Here is a 14112-nt window from a genome sequence, read left to right on the forward strand (position 1 = left end):
TCCCATTTCCTACACGGTTTTGGTGACAAGCCTTATCCTTACCATTCTTGATATTCACAGAGCACTATTCAGAAGATTTATTGGTTAAAAAATGCAAATTCCTTAAAACAACCAAGTGCTGTCTCTGAGTTCCATGCAAAGATGTGGTTAGACAAACTAGTCAGAATTTGAAGACAATGCTAGAGAAAAATAGTAAGAAATCAGAATTGTGGAATAATTACCAAAATTGCTTGCATTTACTGAACGGCTGTTATATAGCAGGTACTGGGCTGAGTTCTTTATATGGATTAGCTTGTTTAATGGCAACCATTTGAGGTAGGGAGAATGATCATTCCCATTTCCTAGATGAGAAAACTTATATGTGGAAAATGTATAACTTTCCCGAGATCTTGCCTAGTGGAAAACAAAGTCTGAGCTTTGAGGCTGGTTTACATCATTTTCTGGTCCAGGCTCTTCCCACTGGTCATGAATAAGCAATCAACATTGGTGTTTGAGAAAGGAAGAAACTTCCATCACGCCAAGTACAAGTGTTAGTGAGCTTGTATTATTCAACCCAGGGCCTAACAGATTTGTTTCAATGAACAAATACATAAAGATCCTTTGTAAGTGGCTCATTTATTGACTCTTAGGTGACTGAAAATCTTTTGTTCCCTGAAAACGTTAAGCATTGTCTCTCCCATCCAAACCCATCACAATCTAACAAATAACATTTTCGTGAGTTTGGTCCGTTTCAAAATTCCAGCAAGACACAAATTTCTGTTTGGCCAGCCATCAAACAGAAAGTCCTGACTAGTGCTCTTTTGAACAGCGTGTTGACACCCACAGTTTCTGTTTAACTTCTTTCTCCAATAGCAGCAGCCCTGGGGTTTCCTTTGGTCACTGGAGTTGGTTGGAGTTCATAGATGTTGCATGCTGCGTTTATGGAGGACTCACTGCAGGCCCGTTTTGGGATGGTATGACCCTTGCCCTATAGCCATTGGTCTTCCTGTCCAACCTGGTCCACAACCATCCTCCACTTTGGAAAACATTTTCAATTCCATTCTGTTCAATGCAACTGGGGTAGGTTGAACAGACACTATCGGCCCAGTGTTGTGCTTCTCCAAGTCAGGGGCAGGGGACTCTATGTAAAATATCAACGATAGCTGGTATTTATTGACTGCTTCTGTCAAGCATGACTTCCTTTTATCCCTCACAGTCACCTTCCTGGTCCCATCTTTCAGAGTGGTAGAGCCCCAGGTCACTGAGGGGGTAGGTTGATTGTAGATCTGACATCACAGTCTGAGCTTTTAACCTCGACTCTTTGGTACCATTTCTGTGAGTGCCAGGAAGGCTGAAGACAAGGGCTGGAGGAAGAATCAAGGAAGGAGTGGAAATCGAGCTGGATTTAAGGGTTGCATTGGAAAGACAAGGATCGCACTGGGAAAGAGGCAGGGCAGAAAAGCAGAGAGGCTCTCTTGCTTCTGTTCTCACCATAGAGCAGTGGAGAAGGTGAATTAGACTATTTTGTGGTTGGCATAACCAATTAGGTTTAAATTCAACACCTGTCTTGCCATTTGAACTTAGTCTTATTATACCAGATCTCTTTGCATTTCTTTTGTTTGTGCAGATTTTACACACAGGGGTTTTAAGTCAATCAAAGAGCATCTGTGCTGAAAGGAATTATTTTTGTGTGTGTTAAAATAATTGGCCCAGTTCTTCTCTCAACTAATAAGTAAAACCTCTCTAATTCCTGTCTTAGAGGGAAGGTAATACAGTATAGGGAAAAAAGCATTCGCCTAACTACACCTTTTATTTCTAGAACATGGTATGATGTCCAAGAAAATGAATTTACAGTCTGGAGGAAGAGCTGAGATCAGCATATCTATCCTGAACTTAGCATAGACACCGTGTCCTTGACAGCCATGCTTAATTTGCATGATAAGTGAGCAAGGTATGCTAATAACAGAGAGGGAACATACTGAGAAACAAATTTGAACTTAAGTATCCTGCACATGACATCAGAATATACCACTGCCCTCTTCTTCTGCTTCGTACCATACCACCATAAAAGTGCCTCAGATAAAATATTCTTTCTGAAATATCTGGACTTTGTTTCCAAGTCATTTAATTTTCCCCTGGGTGTTGACTCTGTGTCCTTGTTTTCAAATCATCTATCACTTTCACAGTTTCAATCTTCTTGTCTTTTTTGCAGAAAGTAATTTTTCCAAAGACCTATTTCAATGCATATAAGGGAGAAATTACCTGACTTTTATTTAGTGTCTCCAAAAGAGCTTAATTCTGTTTCAGAGAACACCAGAGTCAGGTGACTTCCTTCTCTATATCTGGGCAATCCAAATCTGTCCCTTTATGGAAATAAGCACCATCGGTGGCAGCCGCGTGGTATGTATGGGACCAAGCCTACCTTCAGCTCCAGCAGATAGCCCTGATTGGTCTAGACCCAAGGCAATCCAGTTGTGGTGGCCACAGAATTTAATGTTGGGATGAGCCAATCAGCACGAAGTTCACTGTGGGAGACAACCTCTCCTGTTTCATGGGAGTAAGGCAGGATGGGGACCTCACTGCAGCCAGGCCTCCTGCAATCACCAGGGAGTTAGCCCTAGAAGGCAACCAACAGTAGGTGTGAAAGAGAGGGAAGGGAAAAAGAAACTGAGTCCTCATGTCATTGTAGCAATCAGTGACATTCACTGTACCTCTGGACTCCCAGTTAGCCAATAAATCCCTCCTTGTTTATGAGTTTTAATTCAGTTTTCTGTTACTTGCAGCCAAAAGCATTTTATCTGATACACCCAATGACTAGGCAGTTGAACTGAAACATAATTCCACTTCTCAGAATGCAACCTATCCATTCCAACTAACAATAGCAATAGCATATTGGGTAATTAAGTTGCATCCGTTGATGGTATATGAGCTAGGACAGTTTATGGTACAAACCGTGGCCTCTCAGAAATGGTACAAACCTTTTCCTCTCTCCTTTGGCTAAAACCCAGTCATGTGGCCACATCTAACTGCAAAGGAGCCCAGGAAGAAAAAGTGGATTTTTGGTAACTGATTTGTAGTCTTGCCCAGGAAGAATATTCTAGAAGATTATTACATTACATGGGGAAAAAGCTCAAGAACAGTGTGCATAATATCAGCCCAAGTTTCCAAATGCCAATATCTGTAAGGGCAGAAGCCACGGCTTTTTAATATCAGCCCAAGTTTCCAAATGCCAGTATCTGTAAGGGCAGAAGCCACGGCTTTTTCTGTGTCCACATTTGTTCTTCGTTCCTCTGCAGCCATGTTCTACTTCTGGCGCATTCATGGTGACCCCATTTGCAAATACACTCCACCACTCTCTGGTGAGCAATACAGATTTTATTGAGGATCTTGTATTAGAAACAGACATGTAATCAAATCCCTCTATGGACATCTGTTCTTTCCTCCAAAATTCTCATCCCTTGTCAGTGGTCTGTCCTCACTGTCACTCTTCTCTGGCCACATGCTTCCCTTCCACAATCACCAGCCCCTGAAAGTCTCCTGACTGCCTGAGCAATTTGCCCCTGCCCTTTGTTATACGTCCTCTCTGCAAAACAAAAACCTGGTAATAAACTCAAAACCAAGGATATATTTTTTCCTCCAGCGTCCCCCTCAAGGAACTTAGCAAACAACTCACTGAACAGAAAAAGCCGCCTTCTTGGGGTGGGGAGCTGTTAAGTAAGAAAATAAATTTAGGGGGCACCTGGGTGGCTCAGTGGGTTGAGCATCTGACTCTTGATTTCAGCTCAGGTCATGATCCCAGGGCATGGGATCGAGCCCTGCATTTGGCTTGGTGCTGAGCATGGAGTCTGCTTAGGATTACTTCTGTCTCTCTCTCTCTCTCTCTCTCTTTCTCTCTGTGCCCCTCTCCCGCTCATGTATTCTCTCTCTCCCTCTCTCAAAAAAAATGAATTTTTGCCATAACATTTCATTTACGTAGAAAAAAAGACTGGAAGGATATTCCCAAAATGTTAACAGTGTTTATCTCTAAGAAACTAGATTACACGTAGTGGTTTTTTTTTGCCCCCTGTGTATTCCTGTACTTTTCTATAACTTTTCTTTTTGTATTTTTCAAATTTTCTACAGCACATGCTGTATTTCTTTAAGAAGCTGAAAAAAAAAAACATCAAAGAAATTTCTTTTTTGCTCAACTTCAGTGATCATCAGGGAAATGCATCAAAACCACAGTGAGGTACTGCTTCATGCCCGTTAGGGTGGTTGCCACGAAAAAAAGAAAACCAGAAAATAGTAAGTGTTGTCAAGGATACAGACACATGAGAATCCTGTGCATGTGGCTGGGAACGTAAACTGGTGCAGCCTCTGTGGAACACGGGATGGAGGCTCCTCAAAAAAATTAAACATAGAATTACCATCCGATCAAGCAATTCCGCTCCTGGGTTTACACCCAAAATAGGTAAAAGCAGCGTCTCAAAAAAGTATTGGTACACCCATGTTTCTAGCAGCATTATTCACAATACCCAAGAGATGAAAGCAACTCAGATGTCTCCCAGGGGATGAATGTATGAACAACACGTGGCATACACATATGGTGAAACGTGATTCTGCCTTGAAAGGAAGGAAATTCTGACCCATGCACATGGATAAACCTTGAAGACATTATGCTGGGTGGAATAAGGCAGTCACAAAAAGACAAATATTGTATGATCCACTTATATGAGGTACCTAGAGTAGTCAAATTCATAGAGACAGAAAGTAATATGGTGGTTGCCGGGGCTGGAGGAACGGGGAGTGGGGAGTTAGTGTTGAATGGGTAAGATGATGAAAGATGAGAATGTTCTGGAGATAGGTGGTGGTGATGGCTGCACAATAGTATGAATGTACATACTGCCTCTGAACTAAACACTTTAAAATGCTTATTTAAAGTGGTAAATTTTATGGTATGGGTATTTTACCATAATCTGTTTTAAAAGAAATGTATCTTTCCAGAGGCGACTTTATGAGAATTTTTGACTTGGATAGCTTGTGATCTCTTTGGAAAGCCAGATATTTCTATACTTTGGGCTTCCCCACTAGTTAGTATTACTTTTAAAATGAATTTGTAGGGGTGCCTGGGTGTCTCAGTCGGTTAAGCTTTCGACTCTTTATTTCGGCTCAGGTCATGATCGCATGGTTCGTGAGATCAAGCCCCATGTTGGGTTCTGTGCTGACACAGTGGAGCCTGCTTGGGATTCTCTTTCACTTGCTCCCTCTCTGCCCTTCCCCTGCTCTCATGTGCATACACTCTCCCTCTCTCTCTCTCTCAAAATAAATAAACTTTAAAAAATGAATTTGTAAGAGACGTAAGGAAAAATATTTCTACCCAAATTACGCAAGGCTCAGGGATTGATAAGCTATGGCTTCTCTTCCCCAAGGATTTACTATCTAGCAAACGAGAAAGACAGGTAAGCAATTAACTGCAGTCCACAGGGAAATGAAATAGTGGCCTCATGTAGAGACGCAGGCAGTGAATTCTGCCTGGGTGCTTAGCGGGGCTTCCCAGAGAAAGAAATGCTTAAACCGGACCGTGTGGAACACTTAGGAGCTTACTAATAGAGAGGAAGGGGTGCACATTGGAAAGTGGAATCGAAATGGAGGGACAGGACCGGGACATGAGGAAAGCAGTCAAACCACAGGTGCCATCCCCCGAGGCCTCTGCCCAGTCATGGGGCATCCTGGTGCTCTGAACATGCCTGGCTGAACGCCTTCGAGAAGCCAAGCTCAGGCCTGCACGTGGCAGTGTTGTCTTTCCTGGGCAGATGACCCAGGAGGTGGGCTGAACTCAGAAAGCAAAACGAGAGCCAGCCACGTGTCAGGGCCAGAGTTGAGACCTCAGCCGGCTCGGTGGTGTGATTCCAGAGAAAGAGAGAGCACGCCGGGGCTTCCCATGCAAACAGGGAAATGGCTCCCTGCATGTTGGTGCCTGATCGTGTGCAGCTGCCGGTTTTTCAGGCTGACCACAAAAAAGAAGCCTTTTTCATTCAATCCAAAATCTTATGTAATGTTTTGCTGGCATCATGGACGCAGCCAATCTGAGGCACATGTCTTCCCCCAATACCCACATGCACGGACTTATCTGGGGACCATGGCGTGCAAATGGTGCATCACCAGAGTGTGCTTGTGAGCCGGAAGTCCGTGGACGCTGTGTCAGTTACTCTGAGTCGTGGGATGGGGGAGATGGGTTTAGGAAAAGGAGGCAGAGGGCATGTGGGATTCTGTGTAATATATGAATGTGTGATATTGGACCTGGAAGAGCTTCAAGGTCAACTCACTCACTAGCTTATTGTCAGTTGCTGAGGGTCACTCTTATCTCTCTGGCTGTTTCTGCTCTTTGAAGCCTCTACTATGTGCTGGTCACTGCCTTCTGTTGGGCACTTCTATTCCAAGCAACTGCAGAGATGGCCCTCACCGCTCTTCTGTGTGTCCCCAGGCTCCCCTATGAGGACCCTTAACACCGCTCCCAGGGCCATGCCAGTGAGCATCCACAGCCATGTCTCATCAGGCCACGGCTGGGGCACGAAGCGTAGGGAACAGGTCATGTGGAGAATCCCACGAATCCAGATCCAACCACCCCTTGGGGATGAGGCCCTGACACTCTCTTATCCACAAATCACAAAGACCTATCCTCCCTTACCTTCTTGGAAGCCTCCTTAATTCCCCCAGGTGGGCCCGATGCACAAAGGGCTGGAAATTCCCTGCCTGGGGTCAGGACAGCCAGCTCTGGGAACACAAAGCCCTGGCTGTTTTCCCTGGAAGGGAAAGGGGAAAATGATCTTTTCATTGTTTTTCTTGATGGGTCAGAGTAGCAAAAAAAGATAAGCTACAATTAACTTCTCAATATCTCATCTTGTTGCACGTTAATGATCTCACTCCCCCCGGAACACCTGGAGACAGATAAGCTGGGCTCCTCATCTGATACCATGATGTCAGGGGAGCCGTTGGCCCTACTACCCGCAGCTTTATTTCCTTTAATTTAAATTCTGCTTTGCTCTTAGGACACACTCCCACCCCATCCTACCTCTCTGTCCGTACGTTCTCCTAGGTTTTCCTCTGCATCCTCGGGCACAAAGCCCCAGAGAATCTGATCTGATTTTAGGGTAGAGTCAACAGTGACACAGCACGACCAAACCCTAGCAAAGCAATGTCTAAGGGTTAAGAATCTGAGGTGTGAACCCTCTTTACTTCCATACAAATTTATTTATTTATTTATTTATTTATGTATTTATGTATTTATTTTAACGTTTATTTATTTTTGAGACAGAGAGGGACAGAGCATGAACGGGGGAGGGTCAGAGAGAGGGAGACACAGAATCTGAAACAGGCTCCAGGCTCTGAGCCCCCGACCGGGGCTCGAACTCACGGACCGCGAAATCATGACCTGAGCCGACGTCGGCCGCTTAACCGACTGAGCCACCCAGCCGCCCCTCTTCCATACAAATTTAAAACTACCTTTGTACTAAGAATCCTGACATGTCCGACCCCGAGGAGTAGTGTCATTTGGGACTAGCCAGCTGTCTCCAGGCCCAGGTCAAGAAACTATGAGATCAAATGGCCGGAACTAAGCAAAATGGACAAGGCCCTTCTCTCCTGGCCCTTGAAATGACTAAATGGCTCAGCAAAAACACTTTTTCTTTGTTTTGCAAAGGCCTTATTGGTTCCCTTTTTCTAGAGTATTCTTTAAGGAAGCTTCCAGCTTACTAGAACCTGTATATTTGATTTTCCATCTTGACTGGTTGCTAGTGAAGCTGAAGCCAACCTTCCCTCTGATGTCCCTACTCAGGGACTTTATAAGTTCTTTACGTTGGAAGATTTGCAGCATCGGGGCCTCTCCTCAGGCTTCCTTTTCTAGCCTCTCCTGACAATCTCTGAGCCTGAACACTTCAGTCTTGTGTCTGGAGCCTGGGATGTATGTCAACAGTTTTAAGGCTCCTTTTGCACGTCAGCTGCTGCCCTCCTCATCTGCTTTCCCAGGTCTGGAAGCCATGACCTTTACCCTCCGCCTGGGTGCAGCCCTCCAGGGAGTTGGAGGGCATGTCTCTGTGCCTGCTGCAGCCTCTGCGCATGGACAGATATAGCATCCAACAATCTGATTTATGTTTTCCAGATTTATCGCATCACTCGCATACTCAGGCCGGCTGATATTTTAGGAGCGTGAATCAGGGTGTCTGGCGTGGCTTCCTCTGCAGCGGAGCTCGGGCTGCAGGCATAATGAAGCTGGGCGGGGGGTGGGGGGGAGAACTCAACTTATCAGGGAGGAAATTTGTGTCAGTAACAAGTCTGCCTGGCAACAGCACTATGAAAGAGAGATGCTAGGCCCCAGCATCGGGGCCAGGATCTTCACGCGGGTGGAGAGCATCACACCGTGCAATTTTCCTCCTTGGCGAGCTGACTACACTCTTAAAAAAGAAAAAGAAAAAAAAAAAAGGAAAGTAAGTGTTCTTACAAGCATTCTCCCAAGGATATCCCCTCACCTGCCACCGAGCAGGGAGACTGCGATAAACTGAAATGTCACCGGGCTGTAGCTCTCCATGGATATGTCATGAATGAATAATATGGAGGGAGCTTGTGCAATGGAATGAGAGGTACAAAGGCAAAGCTTTGAGGGGCAGAGCTAGCGGACCCCCCGTGACTCAGTAGGGGGCTCTGCTTGGGGAGCAGAGCTCACGATGAGGGAGACAAAAAGACGTTCCTTCATTCTTTATTTTTTCCCAGTCTCTTAAGCATGTGCTGCTAAATATAGAGTTCCCCGTTTCTCAAGGAGTGTCATCAGAATGAGGGAGAAGGGATGACAAGGACTGATCTGGACATTCAGTCACTTGGAGGTACCTTAAAAGCAGCAGGGGTTGTTTCTTCTTTACCCTTGGACCCCAGCACCCAGATCAGTGGTAGGCACGACACAGAAGCCTAATACAGGTGTGTTGAACTGAACCTGGCTCCAGCTCTGTTTGTACTTGGAGTGCCCTTGAGTGTGTCACTCTACCCTTCTAGGGATCCTTTTTACCATTCACCAGTGATCCCTTCTAGGCCGTCCCAGGTCTGACGTTCTAGGATTCCAAGGTCAAAACTAGTTTTAAAATCCTAAGAAAGCAGGGAATTAAAATATTTCCATAAATGTTTATGTCTCAGATGCCTGATCCTCGGTCTCTCCATTAGTATCACAATGTGTGCATGTAAGTCTTCAGGCTTAAATGTTCCCATGAATACATCATCCAGTGGTATCTGGGATACATTTACATTTTTAGCATCAGTGTAATTCTGTTTGGTTTTATGCCACAGGAAGTTCAAGCCTGATTCAATTAAGGGGTTTCGTAAAATGAGTTTTTAAAAAGGAAACACAATGCGTTGCACATGTGATACCATTGTACTTTGCATTGTTACCCAATCAGGGATCTTGGGGGTGGCTCCAGCTTTGGTCCAAGAATCTGTTAGCAATCCATAAAGTTGAATATTTTACTATCTTATTTGGAAGCATGGAATTTAAGAGCTGGAACGGACCTTCAAGTAGGCAGGCATCTCCGACTAAAACAAGGGCAGGAAAGTTTTGGGTACATTTTTGCACACCGCTCGGCTCCCAATGCAGCTTTGTGGGCCTGAAAAACTGGTCAGAGAAAGCCCTGGTTGCTAAACCTGAGAATGAGGAGAAGGTCGGGAGCATAAAATAGAATAGCGTCCGATCTGAGGGTGCTTTCCTTTTCAGCAAAATCAGCCATCCCAAGAGTTCAAATCCCACGTGTGAGAGAAGGAACAGGGGCAGCCGTGTGGGAGCACACAGAAAGAGGACCGTCCCAGGCAGCAGCTGCTTTTGCAAGAAGCACGCACCAAAGAGAAGCTGCCCTCCGTGGACGTAGAGCTGACGACAGACAACTCAGCACCTTTGGGGGGAACTTTGAGCCAGTTCAGACAGAGAGACTGAGGACTCACAGCAGTGGAATCAGACCCCTGATGGGAGGAAGCAGACATGGCAGCAAAGGAACCCAGAAGAGAGACTCAAATCAAAAAGGAGAAAAGCAAAACTCCTGAGATGCCCCAAAAGAGGTGTGGGATGAGAGGGACACAGGGACGCTTACGTAGGTCCCGCGAGGCAGTGTGGCTGCAGGGAGACCCCGAACCTTCACCCGTGGGAAGTCTAAGCCCCAATGGAGGAGGCTGTCCTCAAAGTGAAGCCTGAGGACAAAGGGAAGTTGCATACTGGCAGGAGAAAAAACAAGTCCCAAACCAGGAGAACTGAGAGCAGGGGAGGGTCAGGGCAGCAGATTGAGAGCAAAGATTTTCTGGAGTTCTTCTTTGTGATGCTTGACCTAGGACTGGGGTGACCGTTTCAAGGCACCGTGTAGAGGTTTGGACGAAGACGGTGGAATAAGGGATCCAAACAGGATCAGAACAGAATCATCTCCTTTAGACGGTGTCCTTGGGTACTAGAGGTGAATCGCAGAGCCACAGTCTGTATGTATCTGTCCCCATTGTACCTTTGGCCGCAAGTACCAGGAGACCTGGCAGAAAGGAACTTGAATCATAAGGGGTATTTATCATGTCCTAAAACAGGTCGTGAGGTGACACAGGGCAGCACCAGGGTTCTTCCAGCCAGAGATCCCAGGCCTGTGGTGAGGACCCCTTTCCTCTCTCCTCTGCAGACCGACACCCCCTCAGGATGCCTCTCCTCATGACTTTGGCAGTTTTTAGGCATCCACGCAGATCCTAATAGTCAAGACAGAAAAAAGACAAAGCCCTCACTTATGTAACTTCTTAAGAGCGAAGAATGCCTTCCCAGAAGTGCCTCTGACAACATTCCCTCACATCTTTCTAGGCACAGCTGTGTGACACCCATGCAGTTGCCCACAGCAATCTTTTGGCGAGGGAAACCAGATAAACAGGCCGAGGCCGATAAGGATTCGTTCCGTGGGGCCCTCCCCTGAAGCACAAGGCCATCCGGGCCCAGGTGAACAGGACCGGGAGTCATTTTTAAAAACTTAAAAAAAAAAAAAAAGAGGGCACCTGGGTGGCTCCGGAGGTTAAGCATCTGACTCTTGATGTCAGCTCAGGTCGCGATCTCACGGCTCATGGGTTCGAGCCCTGCATCAGGCTCTGCACGGACAGCGCGGAGCCTGCTTGGGAGCCCGTCTCTCCCTCTCTCTGCCCCTCCCCTCTTGGAATCTCTGTCTCCCTCTCAAAAATAAATAAAGTAAAAGCTTAAAATTAAAATTAAAAACAAAGAATTGGGAGTCAGCATGTGAAGGAGAAGGCCCGAGGATCCAGACTGCACGCGGAAGCAGTTGTCCCGGGTGCCAGCAATGGTACCGAAAGGGGCGTCCGCAAACCAGGCCTGCTAAGCCCCTCAACGGACTCTGTACCTCAGGGACAGCAGTAACAGAGGAGTGACTGAGGTCAGTGGAAGTGAAGTGACATGTCAGGGCTTCTCAGGGAGGAAGCACTGAACCCTCCCCCCTGACTCAGCCCGATTTACCACCACTGCTCTTTCCTGCTAACATTTTACATCACCTCAGTTAAGGCCCAATACTTTTTTGTCCCACTTTCTTGAGACATAATCGACATGTAACATTGGGAAACTTTAAGGTATAGACTGTGACGGTTTGATACACATATCTTTTACAAAACGATTACCCCAGCAGGTTAGTTAATACACCTATTATCTCACATAATTATCTTTTCTATGTGCACACTGAGAATGCTGAAGATCTTCTCCCAGTAGATCTTAAATAGTTTCAAGCATGCAATACAACATTGTTAACTACAGTCACCATGACTGACTTCACATTCCCAGAACTTACGTCTCTTATAAGGAGAAGTCTGTACCCTTTGATCAACCCCTCCCTCATTCCCCCACCCCCCACCCCCCCAGACCCTGGAGACACCATTCTACTCTCTGGTTTTATGAGTTTACCTTTTGTTAATTCCACACGTCAGTAGGTTTATAAGCCGTTTCCGCGTCTTGGCTATCGTGAACAACACTGCAGTGAACATGGGGGTGTAGGTATCTCCTTGAGATAGTGATCTCACTCCTTCAGATACATACCCAGAGTGGGATTCCTGCATCATAGAGTAGTTCCGTTTTTAGTCTTCTGAGGAGCCCTCGTACTGTTCTCCAGAGTGGCTGCACCAATTTGCATTCCCACCAACAGGGCACAAGAGTTCCTTTTCTCCGCGTCCTCACCAACACTTGTTGCTTCTTTTCTTTTTGATAATAGCCATTCAAACAGGTGTGAAGTGATACCTCACTGTGGTTCTGATTTGCATTTCCCTGATGATCAGTGATCTTGAACATCTTTTTTTTTAATTTTTTTTGATAAATTGATAAAATAATTTGATAATTGATAAAAAAATATTTAAAAATTATTTATTTTTGAAGGAGAGACAGAGCATGAAGGGGGAGGGGCAGAGAGAGAGGGAGACACAGAATCCGAAGCAGCCTCCAGGCTCTGAGCTGTCAGCACAGAGCCCGAAGCAGGGCTCCAACTCAAGAACCACGAGATCATGACCTGAGGCGAAGTCGGAGGCTTAACTGACTGAGCCACCCAGGTGCCCCTTGAGCATCTTTTCATGTACCTGTGGGACATGTATATGTCTTCTTTGGAAAAATATCTATTCAGTTCCTCTGCCAATTTTTTAATCGGATTATTCAGGGAGTTTTTTGCTACTGAGTTGAATGGGTTCCTTACATACTTTGGACATTCACCCCTTATCTGATATATGGTTTCTAAATATTTTCTCCCATTTCGTAAGTTGCTTCTTCATTTTGCTAATGGTTCCCTTTGCTGTGCAGAAGGTTTTCAGTTGGAGGTACTTCCACTTACATATTTTTGCTTTGGTTGCTTGTGCTTTTGGTGTCAAACCAAAAAAAAAAAAAAAGTATATATATGTGTGTGTGTGTGTGTGTGTGTGTGTGTGTGTATTGGTGCTAAGACCAGCGTCAAGCAGTTTTTCTTTATGTTTTCTTCTAGAGGTTTTATAGTTTTACATCTTATATTTAAGTCTTTAATGCATTTTAAGTTAATTTTTGGGAGTGGTGTAAGACAGGGATGCAGTTTGATGCTTTTGCACATGGATTTTGCTTCCCCAGCACCACTATTGAAAAGATTAACCTTTCTTCTATTGAATATTCCTGCTCCCTTGTCAAATATTAGTTGACTTACTATGCACGGGTTTATTTCTGGGCTCTTGATTCTAGTCCGTTGATCAATGTGTCTGATTGCATGCCAGTACTCTACAGTTTTGATTACCATAGCTTTGTAGTATAGTTTAAAATCAGGGAGTGTGATGCCTCCAGCTTTGTTCTTTCTCAAAATTGCTCTGGCTATTCAAGGTCTTTTAGGATTTTTTTTTCTTTTTCTGTGAAAAAAAATGCCATTGGAATTTTGATAGGGATTGCAACTGACTCTATAGGTGACTTTGGCAAGTGGACACTTTAACAATATTCTTCTAATCCATAAACATGAGATTTCTTTCCATTAATTTGTATCTTCAATTTCTTTTACCAGTGTCTTATAGTTTTCAGTGTACAGATCTTTCACATCCTTGGTTACATTTATTCCTAAGTACGTGATTGTTTTTGAAGGTATTGTGAAATGGGGTTGTTTTCTTTATTTCTCCTTTAGATATTTCGTTATTAATGCATGGAAATGCAACCGGTTTTTGTGGGTTGATTTTGTGTCCTGCAACTTTTGGTGGAATCTTTAAGGTTTTCTGTATGTAAGATCATGTCATCTGCAAAAAGGATCATTTTACTCCTTCCTTTCCAATTTGGATGATCTCTCTCTCTCTCTCTCTCTCTCTCTCTCTCTCTCTCATCTCTCTGCTCTGGCTAGGACTTCCAGTACTATGTTGAACAGTGGTGAGAGTGGTCACCCTTGTCTTGTTCCTTATTTTCCTTTATGACTTACTTTCTTCTGATTTTAAAGAAAAAGCTCTTAGCTTTTCACAGTATGATGAGTGTGATGTTAGCTGTGGCTTTTTTCATATACGGCCTTTAGAATGTTGAGGGATGTTACTTCTATACCTAATTTGTTGAAAGCTTTTATCATGAGAGGGTGTTGACTTTTGTTAAATGTTTTTCCTGCATTGGGAGGATCATCATTTTTCTTGGAA

The sequence above is a fragment of the Acinonyx jubatus genome, chromosome B3 (assembly GCF_027475565.1).
Source record: "Acinonyx jubatus isolate Ajub_Pintada_27869175 chromosome B3, VMU_Ajub_asm_v1.0, whole genome shotgun sequence".
Taxonomy (NCBI): Eukaryota; Metazoa; Chordata; class Mammalia; order Carnivora; family Felidae; genus Acinonyx; species Acinonyx jubatus.